Here is a 12,494-nt window from a genome sequence, read left to right on the forward strand (position 1 = left end):
TCTGATCTTAGGAACAAATTTCTCTATAAGGGAATCCTATTTTTGGATTATGTATTAATATTTTTTTCGTATTATTTTTTTTTATTATAATGTATTTTATTTCTATTTATTCTTTTTAAAATTGAATTTTTTTATTAAGTTAAGACGGTTATTATTAATATATAATTATATTAATGATTCTAGATTAATATGTTTTATAATTCAAATTGAATTTAATTGACTAGAAAAATTCATTAATAACAAATAAAAAATTCTATGAAATCGTGAAAAAAAAAGATAACTTGGATCTAATCATAGCATTTTATTGACAATTTCAAAAAAGTGTTCATACTATGATCATAGTATGATGACGGTCAATCAAGTATGCCCCATCGTCTAATAGTTCAGGACATCTCTCTTTCAAGGAGGCAGCGGGGATTCATCATCCAATAAATACATGAATTCATCTCTCTTTTCTATCAAAGGGAGGACGGGGGCAGGGCCTAATTTGATTCCCAAAGGGAATGGGATCTTTTTTTTTCAATTGCTCTGGATTCATGTATTCCAATATGGAATAGAATACCATATGTTTTGGGGGAGCACATACACAAATGAAATGAGTTTCTTGAACGACCCAAAATAAAAAAAAAACTTTTACTTTCCCGTGGAATACTTTTTCAGATTAAACTATCTCTCTTCTTAATCTTATTTTGTATAACCTAAATGAAATTAGGAATTTTTATTAGAAAATTATATTATTTCATTCAAATTGTGAACTGATCTCTTCATATATATGTGTTACATTATTCATAATGTAAGCAAAGAGGATAGAAAAAAATGAATCAAAGATTTTACCCAAGGGAATTCTTTTTTTAGAGGTAATTTGTTCATGTTCTAAATTATTAATGTCAATACAAATTACTAATTTTGATCATATATATATATGTTAAAAAAAATTTTATAGGTGCGTTAAATTTGGAGGACGAAGAAGTTAATTATAATAATGAAGAAAATTAGTTAGTCTTATTTTTTGTAGGCTACAAGTGATGGGATTATAATTAGTTTAACGTATTATTTTAGGATGATTTTGTAAACGATGGAATTAAATAGTTTTGTTTGTAATTACAAAAAAAATGATAAATTTGTTGAGAATGAATTTACAATATTACAAATATGGTATATTAATGATACACAATCTTGGTACAAAAAAATGATATATTCAACAAAAAGAAACTATATTTTTTAGTATATAATTTTGATATTAGGAATAAGATTATCACAAAAGAAAATTATATCTTTTGTTATGGAAATACAATTAGGAAATATTGTAAAAATATTTTGAAAACTCTGAGAGTTTTGGACAAATTATCGATTTTGAACTAATTGAGGCTTATTTAAAGACGTAGTCGGACACTTTAGAAAACCAAGTCTTTTCCTTGAGAGCATTGCTTTCTTGTGAGTTGTGTGTGAGTTGTGTGTGAGTATTCAAGATTATGATACTCCTATAACAATTTTCATAATAAAGTTGAGAGCCTCTTTTTCTTCAAAAGTGGATGTAGGCATGTTTTGGCCGAACCACTATAAATCTTATGTTTGCGTTCTTAAGTTTGCTCTCTTTCGTTTCCACGAATTTTCGGGGTTGTTGTTGTTTTTACATTAAGGGATACTTCATATCCTGATATATCAACAAGTGGTATAAGAGCGAGGTTGTTCGAGAGGAGAGGAAGTTGTAGAGCCAAGATGATCCTTCGAGGGTTCTTAACAAATTCTAGGGAGGTTTCTAAAAGATGTCCATGTTGTAGTTCTTGTTGGTATTAATGACTGCCAAGTTTGAGGTGGAAGAAGTATGAGTTACTTGATGTCCAAAAAACAAACTAAAAATGCAGATTTTAGACAAGAAGACTGTTATAACGGATGCGAGAACAATGATAATAATAATAGTAAAAGACAGAATGAAAACGACACCCGATTTAACATGGTATCCAGCAAAAGTGCTGACTAATCCACGGGCAGAGCCACTGAAAAAATATTCCACTATAATCGTTAACACGGATTATAGATACTCAATAGTTCAAGAGAAAACTAACACCCAAGCCCTTTATTTATAGGGCCAGGTCAAGACATTTTTCTTGCTCACTTCCTATGTGGGACAATCACCCAAAAAGAATATTCTAGGAAAAGAAACCAACAAATCTCCACCTTGACTTGAATATTTTCGCAGATAGCCAGATGCACCAGATGTACTTTAAATACCAGATGTTCCAGATGCATTATACTGAATACCCAGATAAACAAAACAGATGCATTACACTGAATGCCCATATGTGCCCTACTCTGCCTCAGGCCTTGCCCCTTCAAGGGCAATCAACAGCTTCTAACATTGAGCAAGTTCAAATAGTATTGAAACTTTCTCTGCCGAACCAGCTTGGTAAACATATCAGCTGGATTGTCTGCAGTCCCCACTTTGTTTACCTTGATCCTCTTCTCACTTATCAGAAAATGGTACCTCTCATCAATGTGTTTTGTTCTTTCATAGTGAACTTGATCCATGGTTAAGCATATTGCACTCAAACTGTCGCAGTACACTGAAGCCTGATCGTAGTGTAGACCCAAGTCACTAACCAATCCTTTCAACCGGATTCCCTCCTTGGCAGCTTCTGTCAAAGCCATATATTCTACCTCTGTAGTAGACAAAGTTATTGTCGGTTGCAGAGTAGCCTTCCAACTCACAACAGAACCACCAAGCGTGAATACATAACCGGTCATCGATCTTCAACTGTCTATATCTCCAGCATAGTCAGAATCTGAGTAACCAGATACTAGACACTGACTATCACCACCATACTGAGACCAATATCAGATGTACACCTGAGATAGTGGAAAATCCTCTTCACTGCTTGCTAGTGTTCCTTACTAAGGTCTCCCATGAACCTACTGACAACACTAACAGCATGTGCAAGATTCGGTCTAGTGCAGACCATAGCATACATCAAGCTTCCCACTGCACTAACATAAGGAACATGTGACATGTATTCCTTCTCCTGAGATGATTTAGGTGCAAATACTAAAGACAAATGTGCATTTGAAGCACTAGGAGTATCAATGGACTTAGCAGTAGCCATTCCAAACCTCGATAGAACTTTCTGAATATACCCCTTCTGTGACAAGAATAGCTTCGTACGACTTCTATCTCTGTAGATCTCCATTCCCAGAATTTTCTTAGCAGCACCTAAATCCTTCATTTAGAATTCTATATTGAGTAGTCCCTTCAACTTTTGAATGTCAGACTTCTTCTCAGCAGCTAGCAACATATCATCTACATACAATACCAAATAGATGAAGGAACCATCTTTGAGCTTGTTGTAGTAGACACAATTGTCATACGGACTCCTTGAATAGCCAATCTTAAACATGTAGCTATCGAACCGCTTATACCACTGCCTCAGAGACTGTTTCAGTCCATATAAGGACTTCTTCAACTTGCAAACATATTCCTCTTTTTTAGGTTCCTGAAAATCATCTTTCTGAGTCATGTATATCTCTTCTTCCAACTCTCCATGTAAGAAAGTTGTCTTCACGTCTAGTTGTTCGAGTTCCAGGTCCTGATGTGCAACTATAGCAAGTAGCACCCTGATGGAAGTATGTCTGACTACTGGTGAGAATATCTCATTATAGTCCATTCCCTCTTTCTGACTGAACCCTCTAGCAACTAACCTAGCTTTATACTTGACCCCCTCATCTTGTGACAACCCTTCTTTCTTCTTGAACAACCATTTACAAGTGACAATCTTTCTCCCTTGTGGTCTTCTAGATAATTCCTAAGTCTGATTCTTTTGAAGTGACGCCATCTCATCTCCCATGGCAGCAAGCCATTGGAAAGACTCAGTTCCCGCAACAACTTCCTTGTAGGTGGATGACTCATGAGGATCCACTTCCTCTGTAACCTGTAAAGCATAGAAAACCATGTCCTCATATCCATGCATTATAGGAGGTACACCAAAATTAGCTCTACTAGGGCGATTAAGAGCTAGATTTTGAAGTTCTACAAATGATGATGGAGCAACTGAAAAATCTTCCGCTGAAAGTGGTTGAGAAAAACTCTTCTCTGCTTCACAACTAGCCTCAGTCTTTTCCTGCTCCACCTGTTTCTCGATACCACAATCTATCGGAATGGTGAACTTCACAGTTGGGTTAAGTATAGATTTTTCATCAAAGATAACATTCCTACTCAGAATAACCCTCCTCTCAGAAGGGGACCAGATCCTATATCCTTTCACACCATTCCCATAACCAACAAATACTCCCTTCTTTGCTCTTGGCTCCAACTTCCCCTCATTGACATGATAGTAGACCGTGCAACCAAAAGTTCTCAAAATAGAGTATCTGTTTGAAGGATGACAATCTCTATCTTTGATTAAAGGATGACAAACAACGACCCTAGAGTATCTGATTGGAAACAACAAACAAACAAGAGATTATAATAAAAAACAACAAAAGCATACAAGACCTACAGTTTTAAAATTCTAATTATGTTGTGAACTTTCTCTTTCAGTACTCTTACTCTAGTTTAGAATCCCAATTTGCATTCCTCAAAACTCAATTTGCATTCCTCGAATTCCAGCGATTATATTTACATCGCATCCTCACATGTTTGGCTCTAGGCTTTACTATTGGTGATTGAACTGTTGCATATGATGATGTTTTTTTGTGATCTGCGCATTCAATGGCTTTAACTTTGCCTAAGTTTTTTCGATCTACTTTTATAGTCTCCATTTAACTTTCCTCCACTCTTTTCTATCACTTCCATCTGCTAATTTTCCATTGCTTTCATCCCCTAATTCTTCACATTTTTCTTCCTCTAATTCTTCTTCATTTTCACCCTCTAATTCTTCTTCTTGATTTGATTCTTCATCTTCTCCTTACTCTTATTTTTCAACTTCTTCTTCTTCTGAATCCTCAACATTTTCATCATCTGCTTCTTCATCTTTTGTTTCTTGTAGATGCTTTCTAGTTCTTGATTCTTCAGTTTCATTTTCCTAGGCTTTCTCATTCTGCTCCTGAACTTTTAGGTTATCCTTATATTTTTTAACTTTCAAGATTTTTTGTTGTTCTTCAATTGTTTTTTCACATTGATTACTGACATGTTCAAAAGTATTGCAGAGTGCACATCTGTTTGGCCTTCATTCATATGAAATATCCATGATTGTGGGCTTGCCTCTTCTATCAATAATTGTCATTTTTGCTGGTAGAGTACTTCTAGGCTAAACTTCAATGTTTATCCTAGCATATGTGATGTTTTATCTTTCTTCCGTGATTGAGTCCATATACAATGGTCTTCCTAGTAGACTAACAAAATGACTAAGTGCTTCTGCATTGTACATATGAGTCGGAATATTCCTTAGTTTGAACCAAATTTGAGTTTTTCTTTCGATTTGCTACGTAGGTTCAATCCTTCAGACCATCTATCCAGCTTCATGCAGTTTGACCCAACATAAGTATGCCCCAACTTCAGAATATTCTCCAAATTTGTTCCCTGCTTGAACATTAGGAAATAAAGATCATTGATATTTGCAAATACCTTTTCCAGTCCAATGTGGTCTCATTGCTTTAGCAAGGCATCCTTAGTGACCAGGAAAGATACACAATTTTTTCCTATATAGTTACCAACAACTACATATTCCCACTCTTTAATGCATTTCTCTTCAACTTCAAGGAGTAATTTAAACTCGAAAGAATCTCTTCACTCTTTATTTTCCGGTCCTTAGTAAATATTAAGTTGGGTTATGAATTGTTGAGTTTTTTCCTTCCTATGAACAATCTCTTCTTTCTTCGCTTGAAACAGCAATTTCGAAATTTGATTCTTTAGTCCGTACAGATTAGTACTTTCATTATATTCAACCCTCTATTTTACATATTTGTTGACTTCTGCCTGAATACTTTCCGTCATTTTAGTTTTTTTATGAGAATTTTCTTTGTTTTCCTTCTGCTCTATTTCAGAATTCATAGAACTTTGTTTCTGCTCTATTTCAGCATTCTTAGAACTCTGTTTTTGCTTTGTTTCAGCCACTACTTTTTTGCTTGTATCAATTTCCCCGAATTCTTTTACTTCTTTCGCCTTATTTTTGTTCTTTTCCCCATTATTGAAGAGAATAACATAGTAATAAAGAAGAGTAAATGTAGAAACAGGACAATTCAGAAACCCTAAAGATTTAACGACTAAATCGCTTCTAAAGACAACTTTCCATAAACACCCAAGATTAGAGAACTAATCGACGCTCGCAACCAGGAACAAAGCGTTTAGAAAAGATATTGATGTAATTCTAATAGATTTAGGGTTAGCGTCACTTACTTTGTAAATCGTCTCGTTCGTGCCGATCGTGCTATTTGTGCCGATCGTGCTTCAATCGACGAGCGGCGATTTTTAATCATATATGAGCCGTCACATTGAAATGGTCATCTAGTATTAGATCTTTCGGCTCAATAATAGAGTTCTTATTTTTGTGTTAGATGATTACTTTAGGGTCAAGTGTCTCATAAACTCGTCTACTTCTATTTTTTTAGAGAAATCCTTGAAAACTTTATGCAAAAGTCAACCGATACATAATGTGTATCTTATAAAATTGAAACATTTATGCTCGGAGATGATATCCATGTGAGGCATAAATAGCGATTTCAATATATCAACCTCCAATAGTAATCATTTTTCTATTTGCAACCTAGGTTTATCTAGTAGAATCAGTAAACCTAGCCAACATCTGATGGTGATTTCAAAGCCTCGACCTACACATAAAAATTATTCTTGATTTTTCATTTATTTGATACACATAGATTATTGTCCGGTGGTAATTTTAATGTCTCAACCTTTGATGAATATTTTGACTCATTGATTTTTTACTCAGTTACCCGGAGTTTCAATTTTTTCAGATTTAATGTCACCAACCTTTGAATCTGAAAATATTTAGCGATCACAATATACGATAGGGAATCTAAAATAGATGTTCCTCTATGTGAATATTAGGAAGGTTTAAAATTCTGCATCAAATTGTCCTTCGTTTAAGATCTGGTCTCAAAACTTACTTGTTTAATTATATCATTGATCATTCTCTTACTAAGATGGATAGTAATCCATTCTAATTCAAGATATAAATAATTTTTATGAACAAGACCGAACCTACAAGATAGACGACCTACATATCCTTGTTTGAGAGGAATAATGTTCATATGTATTTCGATTTTGAACGGAGACCTAAGCATGATCTTAAGGGTTTTGTGATAATTTTTTTAAGAAATGACCTTATCATGCCTACTGAAGGGTTTTATAAAACAAGATTTTTCAAGAATGCTCATAGTTATACTAGTGGTCTTAACAAGTGTTTTTTCCTAAACTACCATTAATATGAACTAAGAAGTTCGATGTATGATCTACTAGAGAGTGTTCTTAGAACACGGTCCAAAGCACATGAAAATAGTATTTGGAAAATGCTCCTAGCATGAAACTAGGGGTCTTTGGTGCATTTAAGAATTGACCATAGCAATACGAGTTGAAGAATTTTGGATGAGAATTTTAAAAATACACATAATAAAAAAAATATTGGTTTAATGCATGATTGTAGGAAAGTGTCCTTAATATGAAGGAAGGAATTCATTTTAGGACCCGTTGGGGAATATTCCTAGCACACGGATAAGAGAATGTGATTAGAGGATTTAAAAAGGGCCACTAGTGAGGATTTAGGGGTCTTAATGCATTTAAGAAACGTTTCAAGCTTGTGGAATGATTTTTTCTCGTTTCTATGGTAAATTGATCCCATTTCTATTCTTTTTTATTAAATGTTTTGACACTCATTGAAGATTATAAAATTTGAATATTTCTTTTTTTTAAAATGACATTCATCAATATAGAGAAATGACCGTGACTTGATTGAGTTCCTTTGTCTCAGACGTAGTACTTCTTGAGTGCATCAAGATTGAACGGAGAAGAGAATTTGTGGACATTGAGGGTGGCCAAGCGAACTATGCCTTTAGAAAAGATTTGTTTAATATTATAAGATCATTCCCAGTGTGGCTAGAATTTCCCTCTCAGATTTTGTAATTCCCAAGTCTATTTCAAAACTAGGTCTTCATCGAGAAGATGTCATGGTTTGAATTTTTTTAGTTAAACGATTTTGCATACGTTGTTGGTATGCATTCGTCTTACATAGATCTTTGAGCCTTTAGTCCTTCTTAAGATTATAATAGCGAGATAGGCCTAGTTTTCTTCCATGACATGGCTTTCCAAAAGAACTCTCAAGGTAAGAAACTCATTTTCTATAGGTTAAACAACTTACATTCCATAAACCAAGGAGTAAGGTGTTTCACATGTCAACGTCCTTGCCATTGTTCTGTAACTCCATAACGCGTAAACCATCTATTCATGGAAGTATTTGTACGTATAATTGGGTATGTTTATGATAGTGATCACATTCTTATTTGTGGACTTTAACGCTACTGTTAGTTTGCGGTGGATGACGCAAAGACTTTTGATGGTAAATGTTAAATTTTTCGAGGAGTTTGAGCACTGGCCATTTTTAGAGATCATAGCGTGGGGACCCTATATCGGCTGATAATATTGCTACGTATGAACTTGGTTATATGGAATGATTTAAGGACTTTATATGAAGTTGTATCTACCCATTTTTTGAAGGAATTGCAATTAGGATGAAATCATGACCGTTGGACACCTAGGAATGGATTTTATCAATGATATCAATTCCCCAAGTAGAAAATGGCTTAGGTGAAGTTTTATTATAAAGGAGGGAAGCACGGGTACAATTTATGTTTACATAAATCTAGCTTCTATGACACATCTTGATGAAGGCGATGCACTTATGTTCTAGAGTTTTCCAATAGTATCCAAGTCAAAGAATATCTTGGATTGTGTCATGTCGTTCATGTGAGAACCACAAGCCCCAACATGTAATTCGTCCATAATTCATGCAAATTTGACTTGGTCTAAAAAAATATGTTTTCCCATCAAAAGAACAACGATAAAGCAAGCCTACCACCAACACGTAATTGCTAATTTGTGAAGAACTCGTCTTTCCTTCTTTCTAAAATGCGACAGGTACACCCAGGTTTGATGTAGACTTATTTGAACTTCCAATGTTGGAAACCATGTCGTTCTCATACACTCTATTACGTCATTGCTGAATTTTGAGAGGCTTGATCTAGATCCCATTGAGAATTTATGTCATATTAGCAAGAGATGCAAGAACATTAATACTTTTGTGTAACTCATCGGAGTCTGAACAAATATAATGATAGGATCGGCTTTATCGTTAAAGACGGGGGTCTGGCTAATGATGAAGGCTTATGAAAAATGGTTTGATAGAAATCCTATTAGGGATTAATATCTCTTTCTATTCTACGCAAACTTGTGTAAACACTTGAAACTGATTCAAGGCGGAATTGTTTACTTGGGTTTGTAGCACAAGATGAAATATGAAAAAATGACAGAAAAGAAGAACACAACAGTTTGTTTATGGATGTTCGGAGAAACTCTCCTACGTCACCCCTTCTTCCAACCACCGGAAGGATTCACTATAATATGATGAGAATCAAATACAGTTTACACACTTAGCTCACTATTGAACAGAACACTTTCTGTTCAATTACAAGATGAAGAATATCACTCAGCTAATGGTGTTTTGATTTAGCTCTCTCTCTCGATTCACACACAATACAATCAGAAAGAAGCTTCACAGAATAAGTTTAGTAAGCAAGATGATTGAGTAGTCTCTCTCTCTGCAAAATCAGATTGCTTGTTCGTAAGACTTGTTAAAGCTAATTCGTAAGGCAGATTGTCCGTTGTCCTTGAGATTTGTTAAATACTGAGCAGGAGCTAACGGTCGAATCTTCAAGAATGATATGTGGCACTCTTCCATTGGAAAGCCTCCATTGTACACATCAGCTTCTGAGCACACAAGGATCGTGGCCGTACCGAACTGGTAGTGCGCCGAATATTCCATCAGGGATGTACCTGCAAAACGGGTAATGTGAGGAAAATTCTCTTACGTGGTATTCCTTGATTGGATGCATATAGCTGTTGTACTAATCTTCAATGGAAAGTGGAGTAGGAGTAGGGTACAACTATAGCACGTGGGTAGGAGAAATGCTAGATTCAAGCGTATTGCTTAAACAGAGCATTAGACGTATTTCAGTTAGAAGGATTTGAGAAAATCAGTCTAATGAAATAAGTCAACTCCTTCTAATAAAAACGTCTATTAGACCGTCTGGTCTAATAGAATTAGACTCGCGTCTAATTACAATAACAATTAGACGGGTACGTCTAACTCCATTGAGTTAGACTACACATCTAATTCTGGTTCTAACACAGACTTATCTGAAGGAGTTAGACTCACGTCTAACTTTCACTAATTATACTACCCGTCTAATTATTAAATAACCATTAGACTGGTACGTCTAACTCCACTGAGTTAGACTACACGTCTAATTCCGGTTCTACCTTAGACTTGTCTGAAGGAGTTAGACTCACGTCTAACTTTCACTAATTAGACTACCCGTCTAATTATTAAATAACCATTAGACTGGTACGTCTAACTTCACTAAGTTAGACTACACGTCTAATTCCGGTTCTACCTCAGACTTGTCTGAAGGAGTTAGACTCACGTCTAACTTTCACTAATTAGACTACCCGTCTAATTATTAAATAACCATTAGACTGCCACGTCTAACTCCACTGAGTTAGACTGGCACGTCTAATTCCGGTTCTACCTCAGACTTGTCTGAAGGAGTTAGACTCACGTCTAACTTTCACTAATTAGACTACCCGTCTAATTATTAAATAACTATTAGACTGCCACGTCTAACTCCACTGAGTTAGACTGGCACGTCTAATTCCGGTTCTACCTCATACTTATCTGAAGGAGTTAGACTCACGTCTAACTTTCACTAATTAGACTACCCGTCTAATTACATATATATTAGATTACACGTCTAACTCCAATGAGTTAGACTGTACGTCTAATTTCGAATATATTAGACTTACGTCTAATTCCATTAGACTCGCGTTTAATTTCGTGCATTCATTAGACCATCCGTCTAATTCTTTACATCTATTAGAATTACACGTCTAACTCCGATGAGTTAGAATGTACGTCTAATTTTATTAGACTCACGTCTAATTCCGCGTATTCATTAGACTATCCATCTAATTCTTTACGCATCTCTTAGACTTACACGTCTAATTTACACGTCTATTAGACTGCACGTCTAACTCCGATGAGTTAGACTGTGAGTCTAATTCTATGCAAATGAAAATCAAAATCGGTCTAATGGCCCTCATTAGATCCAAGTCTAGTGACATGTTGTCTCAATACACCTGTATTGAAACTTATAAATTATTTCATTATCAAAATATCCGTGGGTAAATTATTTCAACACTTAGTCAAAATAATTTGACCCAACATATAACACTTTTGAACTTATATATGAGTGGTGAAAAAAAGACTAGTATATTTTTAGGTTTTTTCCCATTACTTGTCATTCTCCACTTGCTTGGGAAATTGCAAGATTGGAATCAACAATTACCTCTAGCCTTTGAGCACCCTTTTCGTTTTCCAGTTTGATCCTGGCGATACATGCTTTGTACTCAACCTTGTTATTTGTGATGGTGTAGTCAATTTTAACAGAGGTAGAATTGTTAAATTCTAGACAGATCAATCAAAAGAATGTTGATGTAGTAGCCTTTTTTTCTTGATGCACCATCAAATATTCTCCTCCAAGTGTCTGAAAACACCATTTCGTCATTGTACCCTTCTTCCTTAATGGGTTGGTCAGCGAAGAAGCAAACCACTACACTACACTGACTTTGATAGATTTCTAGATAGTGTATGTGATATTGTACTAAAAAATCATCATATTCATTTAGCAAGGCATGGTTAGTGTAGGATTATTTTGGAAAATAAAATAGATAGGATCTAGCCTTATCACTAGTTTGACTAGGTGGGATTGTACGTAGTGGCACAACCTCTTTGTTACTTAGGCTAGTACCCATCAAAATTCTCCACAGGAAAATAAGTGAGCTCGTATACTGTCATTTTTCTTGCTTCATAGTATATTATGACTTCATCCTTATCTTCATTCTCATGGGTCAGCATACTTCCCATATCTAAGTTAGTTACTACAAGGAATAAGATCAATGGAACATTTGGTCTTAGAGGCATGAGAATTGGAAAAGAATGTAAATACATCTTCACCTTCTCTAAGGAGTGTTAATAGGAGTCATTCTAAATAAATCTATGATCCTTCATCAAACACTTGAAGAGAGGATCACACGTGTAGGTAAGTTTTTTCATGAAGAGAATAATGTATTGGATTTTACCTACGAACCATCTAACTTCTTGCTCGTTTTGAGGTATATGATTATTAGTGATGGATTCAATTTTTTTAGGATCAACCTCAATTCTTGTTTGAGAAATAAAAAAAATTCTAACATTTTATCAGTTTGGATGCTTAAG

Source organism: Impatiens glandulifera, chromosome 9 (genome assembly GCF_907164915.1).
Source record: "Impatiens glandulifera chromosome 9, dImpGla2.1, whole genome shotgun sequence".
Taxonomy (NCBI): Eukaryota; Viridiplantae; Streptophyta; class Magnoliopsida; order Ericales; family Balsaminaceae; genus Impatiens; species Impatiens glandulifera.